The sequence below is a fragment of the Protopterus annectens genome, chromosome 3.part1 (genome assembly GCF_019279795.1).
Source record: "Protopterus annectens isolate FY-2018-M chromosome 3.part1, PAN1.0, whole genome shotgun sequence".
In the NCBI taxonomy this organism is placed as follows: domain Eukaryota; kingdom Metazoa; phylum Chordata; order Ceratodontiformes; family Protopteridae; genus Protopterus; species Protopterus annectens.
Genome location: NC_056732.1, coordinates 1,029,098,245 through 1,029,119,445, shown reverse-complemented (window position 1 = coordinate 1,029,119,445; position 21,201 = coordinate 1,029,098,245). Strand labels below are relative to the sequence as shown.

At 39.4% G+C, this 21,201-nt stretch overlaps 1 long non-coding RNA gene across 1 annotated transcript in view; it reads left to right on the top strand.

Moving 5' to 3' along the window:
- Nucleotides 1–21,201, top strand: part of LOC122798870 — a 206,445-nt gene that overhangs the window by 34,619 nt on the left and 150,625 nt on the right. The window lies entirely within an intron of this gene.

Sequence of the window (21,201 nt, the reverse complement as noted above, 5' to 3'; positions counted from 1 at the left end):
GAATTTGTGAAGTTTGCAGAAATATAATTTGGGGTTTGTGTGCATTGTGATATGTTATAGTTTTTATGGAAAGCTATGAATGCAGTGACTGTTAATCACTGTGATGAATATTTCTTACGGATAACATTGCTGTTTATGCAGTTTTAATAGCTTTTACTGTTTACGAAACATTTACATGCATCAGTCTTATACTTTTTAATTTATTTTGTAGAAAATGCTTAAAAATGCAAGCTGTGTGTGTAGGCTGATAGATGTATAATATTCCACACCATATAGGTGTCAATGTATTCATTCAGTATAGCACGTGCCTAACTGTGAACATGTTAAGGGCATCACAAACCTCTTATTGCTCAGTCTGGTTTGTCTGAAAGCCAATTTTCTAAGAAGATAAAAAAGACCATGTGAGACTGCTTCACAAGGTAGCATGGTGGAGTCTCATTCGTTATTGGAATTTACCAAATTGCTGCACCAGTTAAGAACAGCCATGTACCCCCACTCAGAGTTGAGAGAGCTATTATCACTCCTGTGTGTCCAGGTAGGGTGAAGTTTCCTGTAATGAGTCAAATTAAGCTGCAAGCTGTACTCCTGGTGGTGCCCTTCTGACAGTTCCTTTACGTTTCAGCTTTGCAACCCCTCACCCACCCCCCAGAACCCAAAGACTTTGGTTTTCTGTCTGCATACCTCTCAACTGTACAGATTTTTGCAGAATGTTCAGATTTTTCCCTGAAATATTTGGTCTGTTCTTCATAAAAATATATGGTTTTCTAGCAAGTCACAGAGTATAGAAGTCATGAAATAATGACGTATATTTGTGCTTCAGACTTCATTTCCTTTATAAATTGCATGCTAACACAAATCATGTTGTTCTAGCAGCTTTCTAAGTTTATAAAACCAATATTTAAAATCTGACACCAATTTCGGGCCCTTGTCCCCCCATTATTTTAGGCTTTGTCCAGATTTATTGCATTAAGAGGTTGAGAGGTATGCCTGAAAGGTGTCTGGCAGATCATGGCAGTAATACTGACTGACTTGCTAGTTGTCATAGTTTATGGTCAGAACTGTGGCAGTATCTTCGTCTTTGAAACTTCTTGATAAATGCTATTGCTTTTGTTTTTGGGTTGCCCAAAAATATCAGGTGTAGCTAGAATATGATTGCCAATGGTCATCCCTCTTAATTGTGGCCCCGTTTCTAAAAAACACAATAAAACCAGGGTTCTAGTCCATTATTCCTAGCTGAAGTTTTCAAGCAACCAGCCTGCTTTGAACAAACTTAATTGTTTTCAGGGTTAGCTTGTTTTTATGCTCAGTCAGGATAATTTACTTATTTGTGTTGGTTTATATATTGTGATGGGACATTGATCAAAAATGACTGATTTCATGCCCAGCCTGGGCTGTATAGATACAGCTATTTTTCAAGTTATACAACACCAGAGGGAAATATGTCATGGTGTTTGCGTTAATTACTGTGTTCTCTAGCATGTATAACTACGTAGGCTGGGGTTCTAATCTCACAACAGTTAACTGTTGTGTGAGTGTGTGTTTGTGTGGAGTCAGAAGAACATGAGTCTGTATCCTACTGTCAGCAATCCAGTACAGTGTAAAACAAAAATTTTAGGTGGGGGTTGGCATAATGGTGAAGGCGTTTTACCTCACAATCACAAAGTACAGGGCCTGATTCTCACCTCTGAGGGAAACCAGGACAGCTAGCCTAGTACTTACTTATGAATCTAAAAGATGCTTTAGTCATAAAGTGTCTTATCAGCACTGAAGCAAGAATAAAGTGGCAACGACTTGAGAGTGTGTGATTCTGCTTTTTCCCTAAAAAAAGATTAGGAGGTAATTGTTTTCTTGTATGTAGTTCTTACCAGACCAAAGATAGCATGCTGTGTGATATGTAAAATACTTCCCTTATGTGGGAAGTTTATGGGGTCACATACAGCAGTAAACATTTCCATAATTTATCAATTTGTTATGAAACAATTCACAAGTCAGATGACAGTTATCGGAATAGTCACAGAAAATGCCGCCAACATGGTGAAGGCTTTCCTGAAGCCTGTCGATGTGATAGATGCAGATGAAGAAGAGGAAGGTGATAAAGATGAAGCAGGTGAAGAGGTTGAATGTGTTCCAGTTGATTGGGAACAACCTGAAGAAGAGGGTAGCAGTCCAGTACCTGTGTGCTATGCATCCATGGCACACACTTTGCAGTTGGTAGTTCACTCCAGACTTGCTAAAGCCTCACTAAAGATAAACAATGTTGTGACCAATTGTGATAGTTTTATGACAGCTCTTCATAAGTCATGCCAAGCTATGAAGTTGGAGGCAAAAGCATAGATCCTGAATTCCATCCTCTAACAGTAAACTGTCAATTATTTCAGAAGTTGATTGAATCACGACATGAAGGAACTCCAGCGAGTTTGCAATATTCTTTCATCTAGAATTACACACCAAATGACTTTGCTGTACTACGAGAACTGGAGCAGCTGTTGAGTCCATTTGAAATGGCTAATGCTCGCCTGCAATCTGAAGTTGTGACGAGTAGTCATATTCCACCAGCAGTAGTTGGCTTGAAGAAACACACAGAGAAGATTGAACTACAGCATTGTACGTCAATCGGTTCTGGTCTCTTGGCATCGTTGAGCAACAGATGTGATTATCTGTTTCGCCAGGCACATTGCCTGATTGCCACAGCTGTGGATCTGCGATTCAAACTGAGATGGACAACATAGACAGGTGACAGCAACACATCACGACAGGCAATACTGACTGAGAAACACAAAAAGAAATATAATACAAAAAACAAAGCTGGAGACAAAGCTAGAAACAAAGCCAACAATATCCACTGAGACACTGTATAATATCCAGTGATATTTATTCTGGTACCTTGGCTTTTTGCCTTCTATGGAATAATTCAAACATCAAATGTTAAATCGTATTTATACACCAAGTGCTACAATTAACTGATTCATTATTCAATTAACCAATTCATCAACAAAATAGGCATTCCTCATACCTTAGTTAACAAAACCCCCCGTTATACAAACCTAAAAATGCACTTTTAATACAACCATATGTACAAAAACATTTTATCATACATATAGATTTTTATTTACAAAAGTAGAATAAATTCACATTTGCAAAGTTAAATTACTGTCTATATTCATTCCTCTAGGAAACAGAGTTCTGAAATTAATAATTCTGCATTCCAATCTATTAAGTTCATCCTTAAAACTACTCCTGTACTTCAAAAATGGGCGTCCCAATACATTAAAAAACACTGACCTCTAAACCCCCATGTACAGACACAAAGTGGTCAGCACCAGGACTATTCATGTTTTGTTTTCTAACATCTCCCAAGTGTTCCTTTATTCTGACCTTCACCTTTCTTTTTGTTTGCCCAATATACCACTTAGTGTCCTGGCAAACACATCCAATAATATAAACAACACTCTGGGAGTTGCAATTAAAAACCTCTGTAGCCTTGTATAACCTATTGGTGAATTGTTTGTTTTTTGTATAGTATTGACTGAGATGCAAATACTAAGTCAGTCATATAACATCGACTACCTGCAGAAGAAGTTGCCCGTGCACCAATACCACAGCAACCATCAGCTTCACAGCCATATATTCTGTTTTCATACATGGTGAAAAACAGCAGCACACCAACAAACAGCGTTGAATCTGAATTGGGATCGTATTTGGTATCAACATGCAGCACCATGGAGCTGCTAGTCTACTGTAGTGACATCAGTGCCAAGAATCATTTCCAGCCTTATACAAGTTGCATCTTAAGCACCACGGTGTACCTACTACTTCAGCAAATGTTGAAAGGGTTTTCAGTGCTTCCAGCTGCATTGCTTCAGCTAAGCAAAGTATATTTAGTGGTACATCACTGGAGTTGCTGGTCATTGCCAGTTGCATCAGAGACCAATTGATGAGCATTGCTATTTGATGATTTTACTTCTTTATGGTTTTAAATATGTTTTACTGTGCAGTTGATTATTTAGCTAAACATGCTTAGAGGTACTGTTTAACTTTTATGATTTGACATTGCATAGATTGTTTACAAGTTGAACACTTGGATTGACAAGTTGCAAGTTAAGACACTAGGCAGTAAGTTGCTAATTAAAAACTAATTAGCCTAATTAGTTTCAACATTTAACAAAAAGCAGCACAGCAAAAGCAAATAATTGTCAGAAAACAAAATAAAACACATTGCAGTATCTGTAGGATTACTAGCACTTTATTAAGACAATGACTTCAGTTAGCGCTTTCGTCTTCCTTCACTCTGAGACTTCTTCAGACTAAAATTCATTGTCCATTATGTACATTAAATACCCATTCTTGGGATACATCACCCAACAACATCCAATCTAAGTTAAGAAGCGTAGTCACATGATAAAATAAGCTCAGTTAAAGAAAAAGCCTAGTCATATGATAAAATAGGCTAAATTTAAAGAGAAATAAAACTTCTACAGAAATTCTAAGAAAGTCAGTGTTTTAATGCTAAATATAGTTTATTTATTAATGTGCATGGATTGTCATGCTTTTTATGTGAGAAGAACTATTAGGGAGCTCAACAGAGGAATTTATGAGCATAAGCATGCTATTGCCAATGGAGATGAAAATGCTATGTTTAAACACTACAAAGAAAGTAAATGCAAAGTTAACTTTAAATGTTTAGTATTAGAAGCATTGAGTAACACCAAGAATATTATTAATATAGAGGAAGAACTAGGATGGCTAGAATACTGTTGGCAAGTTAAAGTAAATGCATGTTTTTTTCCCTGGTCTCAGTAATAGAGAGGAATTTGTTATGTATTTAAAAAGAAAAGGGTTAAAACACTGATTTTCTTGGGGGTTTGGTAAACAGCAGAGTCGGAACGAGGATCAGTTCCGAACCCGCATGTAATAAATGAATGAAGATCAACAACACAGATGGAACATTATAGTAAGGCATAACTTCTTTATTTTATCATGTCCCAACAAATAAGGGTATTCTGGAACAAATTCATGTGTGGCACATAATTTACAGCTATAGCCTTTGTTTTGTCTATTAATTTTATAATCCCAAAAATACTTGAAACTGTCTGAAAATGTTCCACAACACTGAGATGCCCTTTTCTGGTTTAATGGGGTTCAAAATAATAATGTCTGCAAATAAAGCCAACTTTTCTTGTTTACCATACCAATTATATCCTTGAATTTTTGAGTCACTTGTTTTTGTTGCCAGTGGCTCTTAATATAAAGCAAATAAGAAACAGGAAAGATGACACCCCTGCCTTGTTCCTCTATTAATGCAAAACTCATCAGAGAGGAAACCCCCTTTAATTCTTGCCTCTGATCCCTCTTATATCCTGCTAATTATCCTTTTTGTATCGGGGAATGCAAAGGCTTCCATTGCTTTACTCATACCCTCCACAAAACCACATTGATCCATATCTGTCTATTTTGGCAACACCTTTGCCAGTCCTTTAGCTGTTATAGATATAAATACTTTATAATCATGGTCTAAAATTGAAATGGGATTATATGAAGATATGGGGTATTATACTGTATTAAGATATTACAGCCACCACAGCTTTCTTCCTGGATGTTGGTGCTTCCCTCCTTTTAAAATGCTGTTAAACAAAACTTTCCATATCTTTATTGCTTCTTCCCTCCTAGGTTCTAAATTTCCACAGGAATACCATATGTGCCTGGAGACTTTCCTACAGATTGATTATATGTCACTGTTTTATGTCCTTTCCTCCTATCTTAATTGTTTAGCCTCATCTACCTCTTTCCTTGGCATACTTATGTCTTTCATAAGTATTTCCATTTGTGCTCTTTCTTGATTTGCACATTTTTCTGCTTTGTACAAATTTTCATAAAATTTTCACAATATCTCTCATACCTCTACAGGATCTCTGGTTATTTTCTTGTTATAGGCTCTCTAAGTTTGGCAACAACCCTTTCTATTTCCTGTTGCTTAATCCATTGCTTTTGTGTTCTTACATTATCAAAAAAACAGGTGCTTAACAGCAGTCTTTCTAAACTCCTGCATTTTATCCAGATACTCTTATTTTCTCTCTAGCACTCTGCAGTTGTGCCTCCTCTTATTCTTTTGGAATTCACCTTATTCTACAATGCTTTAACCATTGTCAGCCCCTCTAAATAATTCCTGGTACTTCTTAGCCATGTGTTTTTCTTTTATTTTTTAAACTCCGCTTTCAGTTTGTCTCACTTACTAGCTGTATCTGCTGAAGAAATTTCTGTCTTCCCTAATAGGTCTCAAATAATTTTCACTTCCCATTCCTTAAATTCCTCTCTTAACAGGTAGATGTTAAAGTACAAGTGCCTCATTTTTACTTAATTGACTTGCATTTTTGTCTTATTTTTTTATTGATGCATGATCTGAATTAGTTATTGGATCTGTGTCGAAGCTTTCCATTAAATGCACATGTTCCTGTGAAATATAATTTTGTGTAGCCTAGTTATTGTACCTTAGGGAATAATATGTAATTATTTGAGCTCACACTACTGAATTTGTATCTTCCATACCAAACATTTTTATAAATTTCTTCAGAACTCTCCCATCTTTTGTTACATTTTCCCTTGTAGTTCTCCAGATACATCGTCACTGTTGCAAATAAAGTTCTGTTCCCCACCTATAAGTAATATTCCTTGAGGAAATGTGATTTGTCCCAAAATTTTCTTAAGGTCCATAATAGCAGTTTTAGATAGAATAAATGTCAATGTAATCCTCCTCCTTTGCCCATAGCCCCTTACTACCACAAATCTACCATTATCATCTTTTCTCCCCGTCTTCTACCACTGTTGGAGCTCTTGTAGCATTTAGTTTAATTACTTGCCTTTTCCTTTGCCCCTGATATTCCGCTGAATATCTGTCCTGAAATCCTTTGTGGAATTCACGTTCCCTTCTTTTCAAATGCGTCTTCTACAGCATTGATGTTTGCACTGTGCATTTCTTAATATAATTTATTACTCTTACCTTTTTGTTTATAATCCGAGGCCATTTAACTTCCAAAATAATATGGATAGCATACCCATTATAATAAGTTACTCTCGCCTATTATACATGACAGCTTTTTTAATGTGTATTTCTACCACTCTAATGTTTGGCAGGTTAATCTTTTATTCTGTTGTTTCTTGTCCTCTCCATTTAAACCAATGTCATATTTTTTAAGACATTTTGTTGTAATGAAAATCCTCAAAACACACCCCATAACTTATTAAATTAAAACAAAACTATTCACATAGGTTCATAGGTTCATACTAGGCTATCTGCCCAAGGGCATTTATAAGCCTAGCCCATAGTTATGTGGCTTTCGCCACCCCTTTAGTTTGAATAAAAACTATGCCTATCATTTTGCTGTGCCTCTGTCAAGCAGTGACACTGAAGTAATCCCTGGGGTATATCTGCAATCTCCCATCCATTGGTCAAGATTCCTCTTGAACAAGGCCAGAGAGGTGCTCTGCCTCACATGTACCGGGATTTTGTTCCACAGCATAGGGAGTCTCTGGGTGATGAATCTGTCCCTCCAGCACGTTCTATTTATAACCGTGTCAAGGTTTAAGTCTCCGCCCTTGTGGTTCTGAGGGATCTAGATTTTTGAGGTGAAGCATATTCATCAAATCTGGGTTTGACATGGCCTTATATGTCAGGCACAGGTCACCTCTGAGCAAGCGGTATGAGACTGAATAGAGCTGGAGTTCTTTCAGTCGGGCAGCATAAGACATATTTTTGAGACCCTTTATCCTTTTGGTGAGGAACTTTTGGGGCCTTTCAAGCTGCAGCAGGTGTCTGGTCAGATACATTCGAACGGGCATTGTACTCAATCATAGGTCTAATAAGTGATGAGTACAGGGGACGATGACCTCCCTTGATCTAGATGTGAATCCCTTCATGATCAGGTGGGTGATATAGAAGGTTTTCCTAACTACTTTAGCAACATGAGTGTCAAACGAAAGGCTACTGTCAACCTGGGTCCCCAGATCTCGGATGACTTTTTCTGTGCTCAGTGGATTGCCACCTATATGGTAGCTAGGGGTAACCTTGTTTTTCCCAAAGGGTATGACTATGCATTTTTTGGCGTTTAACTTCAGGCCATGGCTCTGGCACCAGTTATCCGTTTCTGTGAGGCCCTTCTGGAGGATATCTGTGTCAGATGTGTTTTCGACTATGGCGCCCAGTTTGCAGTCATCTGCAAACTTTGTCAGCCATAACCCTCCTGTGTTTACTTGTACTTCAGAAAAGTAGATGCCGAACAAGAGTGGACCCAGGACTGAGCCCTGTGGGACACCACTTGTGACAGGCTTTGAGTCTGACATGGCTCCAGCAACTCTGACCCTGTGGGTTCTGTCACTTAGCCAGTTTGCAACCCATCTTGTGATGTATGGGTTTACATTCAAGCTGATGAGTTTTTCGATGATACCTGAGTGGGGTATTGTGTCGAAGGCCTTTGCCAGGTCGAGGTAGGCTGTATGGACTGCCTTTCCTCATCAATGGCCTTGGTGACTGTCTCGAAAAAGTCAACCAAGTTTAAGAGGCAGGATCTGCCTTTGACAAAGCCAAACTGAGTTGGAACCAAAGTCTGCAAGTTCCCTATGTCTTTATTTATGAGTTCCATTATGATCCTCTCCATGGCTTTGCAGATAAGGCTTGTCAAGCTAATGGGGCGGTAATTTCCAGGGTCTGTGGAGGCACCGCCCTTATGAAGTGGGACCACAGTGGCGTGCGCCACTCCTTGGGTGGGTACGATCCTGAGGTGAGGCTAAGATTAAACAGCTGTCCTAACTGTGGGTTTAATTCCTCATGGAGTTCATGAAGCACACAGCCGGGGACACCATCCGGTCCCATGGATGCTGTGTTTTTTGCCTTAGTGAGGGCAGTTCTCACCTGGGCGTTGGAGATGTTTGGGGGGCTACAATCCTCTGGAATAGATATCTCTCCTTTTGGGGGAGGGGAGAAGTTTGCACTGAACCGGTCAGCCAGTATGTTGGCAATGTGTGTAGGTTCAGTAATTTTCACATCATTTTGAACTAATTCTGAGCATATCTGGGAGTTTCCTCCTAGGTTTCTAACATAGCTAAAGAAGGCCTTATGATTCTCTTTAGAGTCCTTGGCGATTTTTCTCTCAAAATTTGCCTTGGATGATTTTATGAGAGCTCTTAGTTTTTACTTATAATGATCAAAGGTGTCTTACCTTTCAAGGATTTTGCTCTATCTTGTAGTAGCTTCCTCCTTTTGTTGTAGAGCTTGTTTATGGCTGGGGTCCACCAGACTGGACGCTTGCCTTTGGTACAGAGAGTCTTAGTTTTGTTTGGGATTGCCTGATCCATGCAGTCCTGTAGGTGCTGGTAGAAGGCATTTGTAAGTGATTCAGCGGTTTGAGTAATGTTTACCACTGGCTCAGGGGCCTTAAAGGAGACCACACTAGTTTTTAGAAGTGTGAAATCGGCTTTTGAGAAGTTTTTCACTGTGGTCTTTTTTGTTTCAGGTGGGGGCGGGATGAGGACCTCCAGCGAGATTAGTTTATGATCTGATCTCACCAGTGAGGGGTATACTTCCGGTGTTGAACATTTTGATTCCATGTTCGTGATGATGAGATCAAGTATGTTTTCTCCTCTTGTGGGGATGGTGACTAGTTGTTCCATGGCATTTGAGTTTATGAACTCCAGGAATCTTTGGGTTAGAGTGTTCGGGCTTGAGTAGTGTTCCCAGTCTATATTAGGGTAGTTGAAGTCACCTAGTATGATGGTGTTTGGAGATACATTTATCCCCTCCAATGTTTTCAGGAAGGCCATGTGAGGTTCCTGAGTTTGAGAGAGTGGCCTGTAACATGCTACAAATTGCAGAGCAGTCTTGCCTATGGTTAATTGCACCTGGATGGTCTCCGATGCATCATGCGTTGCCACCAACCTTGAGGTGTGGGTGTCCTTTATGAATATGGACACCCCCCCTCCTTTCTTGGTGTTGTCCGGATTTTGTGGCCAGAACGCATGATATGAGGTGAAACCTGTTAGTGCTGGGGTGCTCGCAGGAGCCTTGAACCAGGTTTCTGTCACAGCACAGACATCGATGTTCTCCATATTGAGAAGGGCCTCGAGTGCGTGCATCTTGAGATTGAGACTTCTGGCATTGAGCAGCATTACCCTTAGTTTTTTCCTTTTGGTGTTCTAGGGTGGTAGGTTTAGAATTTGAGCCTTGCCTAAAAGGCACTATGGGGTGGCAAGAGCCTTTGCCAATATCCGGAAGCCCAGGGTGACAGGTGCAAGCCGTCCCTTGCGGCAGCGTGGCTTGTCCAGCATGTCATCCCAGGCAGACAGACATTGGATCCCCTTTGAATGACACCAGAATTTAAGCCAATTATTAAAGCTGATCATCTTATCACTGTATTGTGGCATCATTCTAGGTGAAGGTAGGATACTGCTCAAGGTCAGGGTCATACCTGCCTGGGCTACATAATCAGAGAGCTCCTCGATGTCCCTTTTCATGTAGTCCAAGGAGTGCGTCTCAGGTCGTTGACACCAGCGTGGACAATGACTGAGTCGAATTTGTACCTGCTGTTGAGAGACCTGAGTGCTTGCGTTATGTGGCGGATTCTAGCGCCTGACAGGCAGCTTACTGTGACCTTCTCTTTACTCAGTCTGGTGAGCGGGACGTCAGTGTGTCTGACTATGGAATCACCAATGACAAGTGTGTCTGGCATTTTGTTTGGCCTTAAGGGCTGTGACTGTTTGACACACTGACTGTGTGGTCTATGTGTTGCATGTGTTGGGTCGTGAGGTGGTAGTTGTTTGGGTGTCTGCTTTGGTGGCCTCTGCTGTTTTGGTAAATTTTTGATCAGAGCCTCCGAGTATGTCTTTGTGTGAGTATGTGTATGATTTGAAGTTGTGATGGTACCATGTGTGACTGGGTATGTATTGTGTGTGGTTACCTTCTCCTCCTGTCTGGTCTTGCCAGTCCTATGTTGAGAGAGCTCAGCCTCCAGTTTGGCCGTATAGTTGCATCTCTCGCATGTATTTGTGTTTTGTGGGAGAAGGAGAGGATTGTCTGTGTACATGAGGCAGTTGTAACATTGCCTCAATATTCCCAGGTTCACCAGTTGAGCTGGAGAGGACACTAGCAACTGATCCCTCGACATACTAGAAGTAGTAGATAAAGAGACTTTCAAAGGACTCCGGGGGAAGTGGGTTTTAGGCTGGTGGGGTACTATCTATAATAAGAGTGCTTTATCAAGGTGCAAGTACTGTAGGAGTAAGTGCTAGGCTTTACAGATAGAGAATAGTCTACTTGGGAATCAACATCATCTTATAATGAAGTTTAAACCATCATCTTATAATGAAGTTTAAACCTCTTAATAGGAACAGTTGTTCCAAATCAACAGCTGCACCCACAGGCATTACCTAACCTAAGGTTACCCATGTTAAAGTGCATGTTATAGCCTATGTTTCCACTTACACTAATGTGTTTTTTTTTCTTATAGCTGTTCTCCTCCCTGATGTGCAAAACTGCTTGCATTTTTTAAATCATCTTTTCACTTTAAGAAAATGTGCACTGGGTATCTTTAAATACAGTTAAATTATACACCATTCTAGTAAATGCATTGAAGTATTTAGGCTCCTATATCTTTGATTCACTTTGAATAACTTCATACTTTATTTCATACTTTATTTTTACTAAACTGCTCGTCCATGTACGTTTTAATTTTACACATCCCTCAGCAAGCAGTGCTCCCAACTCTCAGAATTCATTGCTTGCACTTGTAGTCAGCTTATTTCCATGGAAATGTAAGAACAGAATGTACAACTGCCCTAAACTGTATACATTTATATGCTCAATGAACATGTATTTGCTAAAGGAAAAAAAATAGCCAATGCTGAATATGCAAGAGATTTAGCCCAACTTGAAACATATACCATATTTTCTTATTTTTCAAGCCCACTTGCTTACACACAAAAACTTGTGTTTAGATTAAGTCAGGGGTATTAATACAGGCATTTATCTATGCAAAAGTAAGAGAAAATATCTCAACTCTACATATATTATAATCAGTGAACTTTTGCATCCCATCCCGCACTCCAACAGCCTATGATTAGGGCATATTAACTTAATAAAACCAAAAAGAATCACTGTTCCAATGTTCACCAAAACAACAAAAAAAACCAGAACAGATTGAAGGAGGCACAAATCCGTAATCCACACGAATTCCTTTAATGAAACGACTCTTCAGTCCAGTAAAACGCAGAAACAATAAAATTTGACTATACAGTCTGTATAGTCAAATTTTATTGTTTCTGCGTTTTATTGGACTGAAGAGTCATTTCTTTAAAGGAATTCGTGTGGATTACGGATTTGTGCCTCCTTCAATCTGTTCTGTTTTTTTTTATATTAACTTAATACATTTATTCAGTCTTTCTTCCCTTGTTACATTGTAATGCCCACACTTCTTAAAAGTAAAAACAAAAGTACCTCTATGTGATAAAGATATGAAGTAAACAATCCCTGAAAAGTCTCACCTTCACCTCTTCATTTTAGATACCACTGACTACACTCCCCACATGTCTACTTTACTATAGAACATGCAGTTTGTCATAAAATGTTTTCTGCAAATAGTTTTAAAGATTGTTTTATTACAGTTGCTTTTTTTCCCCTTTATTCCTTCCCTTCATTGTCCTTCCAAACTGATTTGAACTGGAGTACCTGCTTTTCAGTCCACTCACAAATTTAACAGTCAAAAAAGTCAATATTTTCTTAGGCAATTTTTCTTACAAAGCTATATTTCACAATGTGATTGATACTTTATAATGTCACATTTATTCACTAATTTCAGTGTTTGTCTTTCTGTTCATCTCCAAGCACCAAACTCTGGTTGAAGTTCAAGGTACTCCTGATTCTTTTAGTAAGCTCCTGTATTTTTTTTCTGTTTCTCATTTTTTTTCCCCTTTGGAACATTTGAAAAGGTTTCACTGGCAAGGTCTCCCTATGAACTTTGTTGTCAAAGGTGAGAAGCAGAGTCCTCGTCTGTTTGCTGGGTCAGTTTTTATTGGATGCATGTTATTTCCTCCTCAGCCTGTTCTGCATCAAAAAATTTATTTGCTGGATATACAGCAGTTTGAATCTCACACCCACTTACCTCTCAACATTCCTTGATTGCTGGGATACATTTGCTTCTCTTCTGCCTGGTGTCCTGTGACTAATCATTTTCCAGAAACACACTGTTGTCTCCAATTTTTAATACTTTTTCTTCTGATACAGCTTTGACAGAATCAAGTCTTTCTGCTAATGTAATTTTATTTTTACTAATACAGAACTTGGCTGATTTGTCATGGCCATGGTTGGGGCATGCATTCTGTGTGCCCTTTCAATTAACAAATCCTGCTGTGGAGTACCCGTCCAGTTATTTGTATGTGCTTTGATAAAATTAAAACAGTCTGTTCCTTCCAGTTTCTCTCATACAGTGGAAAATCTCACGTTTTTCTGTGCATGCTCTGCCCTCTGACTACCATTTTTAGAAACCGCTTTTTTGAGAAGTCTTGTATTCAGCTATCCTTTTCTTCCCTTTACCCTCTATTTTTGCAATTTTATCTGTTCTTATATCTGCTTAAAACTTTTATTTTTTCAGGCCTATTGTTGTTTGAGTTGATGTCCTTTTTTAGTGTTTCATAATTTTAATAATCCCCAAGTACATTTGATTTATTTTTTCTCTAAATTACTGGAAGCCATCTCTTGTACCAAAGCTGGAACTTGAACTGCTTTTTGCTGAATCTGTAGTATTCTTCTCAGCCAGTGTTTTCTCTTCACCTTTTCTGGTTGATTTTCTTTCAGGCTGTCTGATTTTTTCTTTTGCTGGCATCCAAGCAGTGTACTTACTAGCCAGTAACTGAATATTACTAATGCTGCCAGTATTACTACACTTATTTCTCACTTTCTTTTTTCACACTGGGAGAGCTGAAATTAAGCTGTTGATCACTAGGCAACCATCTTGGAAGTCCAGTCCTTTACCTACACTTGAGCATATGACTGCTGCCTTCTTGTTCATTTCTTGTGAGAGCCAGTATAGCTTTTCTCCTGTTAGTCTTCCTTGCTGTAGGGAATCTGGGGAAACAAATGTCACTGTTTCTCAAGCAGTAGAGAGCAATAGTTTTATAGGTGGTAGTTAGGCATGCAGTCCAGGAGACTTAGGGAGCCCAGTCCAAATTTCCAGTTTTCCCAAAGCACTGTCTGGTTAACTGACTTCCTCAAGGTCGCACAGTAAGCAAATAATGGTGGAAAGATTTTAACCCTGCACCCACCCTTGGCACAGGACACAGCTCAGGAACAAGTCCAAGCTTTAGTCCTCTGCTCTGCTAGACCATACTGGCTCTTCTGTTTGCCACATCAGATAGCATATTTTTTGAGGATGCCTTCTAATTCATGGAATGGTCAATATTCCTTCCAAATTCTTCCGAGAATAGAGTTTAATCGGTACCTCATGGAATAGGTGGTGTCCTGGGTCATTCCATCTCTAGAGCCAGAAGTGCTCTTTCCAGCACCCACAGTGTGCACAGTAATGACCCCTTCTGCAATTTGTATGGAGTTACATGTATTGGTAACTTCTCTAAATGTGATGGTAGATTTTTTTTATAAGACCCGTTGCCTCTACTACTATTGGAAGTTATGGGTGGGTATATTCCACATTGTTCTCATTTCTGCCTGCAGATCCTGATATTTTATGACTTTGTGTCACTGGGTGTAGCAATTTCAATGATCAATGCTAATTTTGTCTTTTCATGGACTTCCATTATGGATGTGATATAGACCTCGTCATTTTCTGTGATGCTATGTGGCTCATGTTTCCAGTGTTTTTCAGCTGCTTCAGTATTATAATATTTTGCACAAGCTGAGAGTTTTTAGAACTGAAATGGCAGATATTCCTGAAGACAGATTTTACCCCAGATTTGAATGACAAAATATCTGTCCAAAGTTATTTACAGTATGTTAATTTTTAAAGGAATGTATTTGTGATTGTTGACTGTAAGTATATATATATATATATATATATATATATATATATATATATATATATATATATATACATATACACACACACACACACACACACACACACACACACACACACACACACACAGTTTTTTAAAAGAAGTTTTATGAACTGGTTTTCTTACTGTTACTGTGATTGGTTCTTTAAACCAGAAATTATGTGATGGGAGTATATAAAGAAGTGGGTGTGTTTTGTTCGTGTGTTCTTTAGAAGTTCTACATTAAACGAAAGGGCTTAACTTTATTTGCTCTGGTTTAGTGTGTTTTTTGTGTTTCTCTGTTTGCACAATCCCCAATGCAACAGTTTTGCCACATTATTATGCTTTTCAGTATACAGTCCTTCTGCCATTAGTATATCACAAACAGCAACAAGGTGTGTGACTGTCTCCAGTTCTGTTTTACAAAACCTACAATCTAATGTTATTATTTTCATTCTTCCTTAACCTGTGGGTTTCAGATCCAATCTCAGATCCAACTGTGATGCTTTCAAAAGCTTAGGCTCCGAAGCTTGAGCTAATCCCCTACCCACAATGCCTCACTCCCCCTTGGTTACCTCAGATCTCATTTGCCACTCTTAGGAGAAGCATCATGGCCCCTTGTCTGGAGCTGCTGTGAGACAGGGTAATTTTATGCAGTTAGTAAGCTAAGTGGGTTTTCTCTGTTAGTGTAGCATTTCTTATACTTTTCTTTACCCTACCCTCTAGCTCTGTTTCAGTATTAAAAAAAAAAGTTTATTTATCTTTTTTGCATCCCCTGGAATACTCTTGGCAGGAATTACTTTTTCTTTTTTCTATCGTCCTTTTCTCTGGGTATCTCTGTCAAGTTGTGGGATGTCATAGATACATTTAGGTTTCAAAAAATGCACTTCCTGTGACCACAGGATTCCCTTATCTGATGCCCACAGGGAGTGTGTGTATTGTCAGTCCTGCTCACCTGGAAGCTTCCTTTGTCATCTGCGAGGGTCTCCATCAGAATGCTGCCCGACAAGAGAAACTTATTTTGAAGGGCCTTTTACCTCATTCGGCCCTTTGGCATATTGTTCTTAAGTAGCTCAACCCCCTTCCAAAAAGCACAAAGAAGAAGGGGACACAGGAAATATTCCCTGGGGAAGTCTGCTTCCTTGTCTTTGGATGACCCTCCAACCAAGACTTCTAAGGTGTCTGATCCCAGACCATCATGTCTGAGTAAGTCTGCCCAGTCCTCTCCGTGGCCCTAAGCTCTTTGCCTTCATAGCTCCTTCCTTCTTCCACAGGTTTGCCTCATAAAGAGAGATCTGCAAGGATCCCATCCAGGTCACCTTCTACAGCATCTTCTGTCAGGTCTTCCCACAGCCCTTTGGAATCAGAGGTGGACAGATTGATGGGGCAATTCCTTCAGACCTCTGAAGCAGCAGATCAGAGCCCTAGGATATGAATACCCCAAGAGCCAAGGTGTCAGAGCTGATAGGGAACGTCACTTCAAGCCCAGACCCTTCCCTGACTCGCTTGGTCCTGACTGTTTTGGGTGCACAGCAAGACTCGAAGCTGAAGCCTTGAAGTTGACTCTGAGGGGTTGACCTCGACTCTGAAGTTTTTGGAGCCCACTTTCCTCGGAGATTCTGTGTTCAACAGTTGGACTCCGACTTCCCTCTCAGAGCGGAGGGCTGGGGGAGTTCAGGGATCCTCTGTCCCAGTAACTTTGGCTCCCGGTGGAGGGTTGTTGGCTTCTCCAGCCCATTCTGCTTTCGAGGTGGTGAAGAGGGTCCTGCCCATGCCCAAGAGATCCTTTGCTCCCACCCTTTCGGATCCACTTATCATCCCCTTGGAGTCTGTTTCTGAGTCCTGACCCCTCATGACAGCTGGCCCAGCAAAGCCTACAAGTACTTCCACTTTTGGACCCCGGATCTCTTCTCGCATCTCCCTGGAGCACACCACTAAGGAGATCCCCCAGAAGAGAAGATGCAAAAGGAGGCACCTGGCTTCTCCAGAGGAATCTGTCACAGTAGACACTGATTTTGAGGAAAGGGAAGGGTCCTCCAGATCTCTGCCTTAGAATATCTCTTTTGGAGACATTTGGAAATCCAGCATCAAAGAGGTAGGTGGTCTTCCCAGAACCCTACCCCGGAGGAAACTGTGTTCTTGGAGGCTTTCAGGTCTGGCCCATCTGCATCTTGGTTGTGTCCCCCTGCTGATGTACTTGTTGATCTAGTAACAAACAGGGCTTGGAAGGACCTGGACACTATAGAACCTATATTTAAGTGTGCAGAAAAAAATCCCGAGTGCTCCCCCTAAACAACCCCATTAGACTAAAGGAATCCAGGTAGATGCTGTAATGCCCCTGCACTGGCCCAGTAATCAAGGAGCCTCACTCAGCACCAGTGAGGGATGTACATGGGAGGATGACAAGTACACACACAGTAAAGTACAATTTCCCTTAGGAGCACACAGAGATCACATTCATTCTGGGGCTTTTCTCCCTCTTTCTCCAGGTCCCCAATAAGACTCCCCACTGGCACAGCTATAGGGTTGAGATCTCATCTGAGTAGCCAAGCCAAAACCTCCAGCACCCTCTGTCCAAACAGTGCTTCATGTCCCTGCTCAAGTAGCTTACATACACACACAAACACTCTTTGAGATTTGATTTATACACAAACACACATCTGAGAAAGACTATGCCCCCTTCTGCACTGACTATATAAGGTAATACCGGCTGCCACCAGCCACTATTTATCAGCTACTCTAAGGCCCTTACAAAGGGTGACCAATCCTACTGTGTAATGTTACCATTATCCAAATGGTAAGTGTGACCAAGGCTATTTAGGAGTGGCTTGTACAGTGTCATCAAATACATATGCAAGTACTCTTAAGAGCTTAAATATCTCTAAACAAACCAGCCACAATTAAAAGGTTTAAATATATTTAATAATAAAAGAACAAGACAATATTCAAATAACACAGTAACTGCAGAGTTCAGAATCACAGGAAATATTTTAAAACAACATTGCAGGACAGCCTGAAATAATTACAGAAAACATCTAAACTAATCTTTACTATATTCCTGTCTATATCTAAAATATACTATGCCCTAAATAACTTACTTACAGAGCAAGGCAAATGCAGATAAGTCCAAGACAAGACACAAAATGCCCAGTCTTTCTCTGCGAGAGTTCTTAAATTAATAATCAACATTACTGCTTGGATTGCCTGGATGACATCATTCTGTCACCTGCCTTCAGTTCCTAGGCTAACAAACATAAAATTTAACATTTCTATGTGAAAAATACATCTGTCGGAAATGTTTGCTCAAAACTGGAAGTCGTAAAACAATTAAACACTTTTATATTTGAAACCTAGTAATTTGTTTCAAAACAAGAGGAAAACCTCTAGCTCTAGACATTGCATCTGCTTATTGAGAGATAACGCAGTCATAAAACACTTTACTTTTCAACTTATTTTCTTTAAGTTTTGCAAGTTAACTCTGTATGTTCCAGATTCTACTATTAAAGCATACATTTGCACAGGTATATAGTTTATATACTTTTCTGTTCTTGTCCAGTAGGGTACACTGTGATTACTTTCTTGAAGTTCAGTACATAACATACAGTTCAACACACACTTCTGCACCAGTAGTTTAATACACACATAGCATATAGTTCTCTTACATTTGTAAGACAAGCATATGAATCATATTAATATTCACAAATGACATATGATTATTTACAAAATTCCAGATAGCTGGGTTGGCAGTGTCACATTTCCGTGTAAATCATATTAATATTTTCAAGTGACATATTTACAAAATTCCAGATAACTGGACTGGCAGTGTTTCCCTGGTGTCACAGATGCCATGGTTGTTGCGGCAGCCACCAAGAAGGAGGTGGCCCAAGAAAGCACCTCTGTCCATTCCCCTAACAGGGAGTCTATGGCTATGGACAGATTTGGTAAGAGAGTTTACGCCTCATCTACCTTCCCTTTATGAGCCTTAAATTACTTTTCCCATTTTACTAGGCTACAGAGGGATTTAATCAAAGAACTCTCTAGCTTGGCCCCAGAGCCCATGTTTGATGAGGAGAGGAAATACTTCTCTGCCAGACTGGCCACTCTACAGTCAATTTACAATGCATCCATGAGGTTAGTCTCCTGTGCCGCGGAGGGTACCTCAAGGGCTGCTGGTTGTAGCATTGCCATTAGGCATCATGCCTGGATGCGGCTGTGAGACTTACGGAACCTTTCAAGGTGTCTTTCATCAATACCCCTTTTTGAAGATAAAACTATCAAGAAAGCTATGGCTAGACCACAAACTATATGCAATTGCTTTTAATCCAATACACAGTTTCATTCAACTCTCTGTTCATACTTCTTCAGACTATAAAAAAAGTTAACTGAAACCATTACATTTAAAAGCATACAAGATAGGATCACATGTTTCAAAAACACCTATAACGATATACTAAACCTACAGTAATCAACACATATCCGCCCCTTACAAGTGGGCGGGTAAGTCAAGACTCAATTCCATATATTTAAAAACTGTCTTATTAAAATAATCATTTGAAAATACCTTGGTTAAATGTGTCAGGAATACATCAAGTACGGATAAAATAAGTACCTTGATTAGATGCATTAAAGAAATATATCATGCATAGATAAAATAAATACTTTGATTAAATACATCAAGAATATGTCAGGCGCAGGTAAAATAAATACATAGTACCTAGTAAAGTTTTGCAAAAGCAGAACATATAAACAAACAGTAGCAATTACGTTCTATCAGCGGTATTAAATTTCTTTTTATTAGCTCTACATTTTAAACTTAACTCTATCGACCTTATTCAAGCATGGATAGACTGGATAAGATGCAATTACCTTAATATAGCTTATTTTCTAAGGAGAAATGTCATGAAGCAGCAAGAACCAAAGGGTGAGAAGCAACCAGTCCCTAGTGGCTAACGTGCTCGTGAGTCTGTCATTGCAAGACTCTGCCCTATAGGGCTTGCTTGTAACTGAGTAGGCAGGCTGTATTGGCGGCTGGCTTCCCAATCACCAACAACAATCCCAGCACTACTTTGCATGCTGTAACAGGCTCGCCTTGCATCCAAAAATGAAGTAAGCTACTACTAGCATCTAGATAATCGACTAGTGGTGCTAAATAAGTCCACCAAAAACTATCGGTACCTCTATATATTAAGGACATCTCTAAATATTTATGATGAACTGGGTAAAGCTAAACAGAGGCTTCAGTTAAGGCAGGGAAATAGGGAATGGATAAAAAGATCTAAACTCATTATACGTGCTAACAGTGGGCATATTAAGATATTTACATAATGCCCATTCCCTCAGAGATTTTCAGTTAACTTACATAAAAGTTGTTATGAGGGGGAAATGAAGAACTAGTCAGTCAAAAGGCATCAGGGAAATATACAGCCCCAAAACATAACCTATATAAAGTCCATATAACTATCCCCTATATATAACGAGCCACAAGCATGCATAAATACCTACAGATACTACAAACTCACAAGATGTAAAAATGACATGTATAGCTCATCATGGAGCTAAGTTATATTACTAAATTATACTATACATTGTAAGTATAGACTGGTTAAATTCATGTCTAATTACAATTAAAAAAGCCACACTAATTTGCAGTCTGTATTATAGTTTATCTTCCCAAAGTTTTCAACTTTAAAATGCATTTAATCGAGCAAGCATCTTTCAGCCCTGGATATTTATAGACATCAAGCTTGATTTGCCATAGCAATTCAAGTTCTTCCAATTTTAAACTCTCAGAGCCGCCCCTTATGTTGTGTGTGACTTGGTCAATGGCTGGATATTTAAATGAATGGCCTGTGAAACATGTTTTGCCAAGGCGTTCTTCAACTTGCCCTTACTGATTGCATATTGGTGCTCATAAATACATTCACAGACAGTCTGGTCCGTTTTGCGTATACAATAGGCAGGGCATTGTTGGCGTTTGGCAAGGTATGTAACGGCCTTTGAGTTGCAATTAAATTTATGCCTAATTTTATATTCCATGCCATTGATATGGAACAAATTAATTACTCCAGTCTGTCTATAAAAATGACATGTCTCGCATCTAGACAGGCCAGCCAAGTTAGATTTCCTTGTTATTTTACCTTCTAACAAGTTCTTCAAATTAGGTCCCCTCTTAAA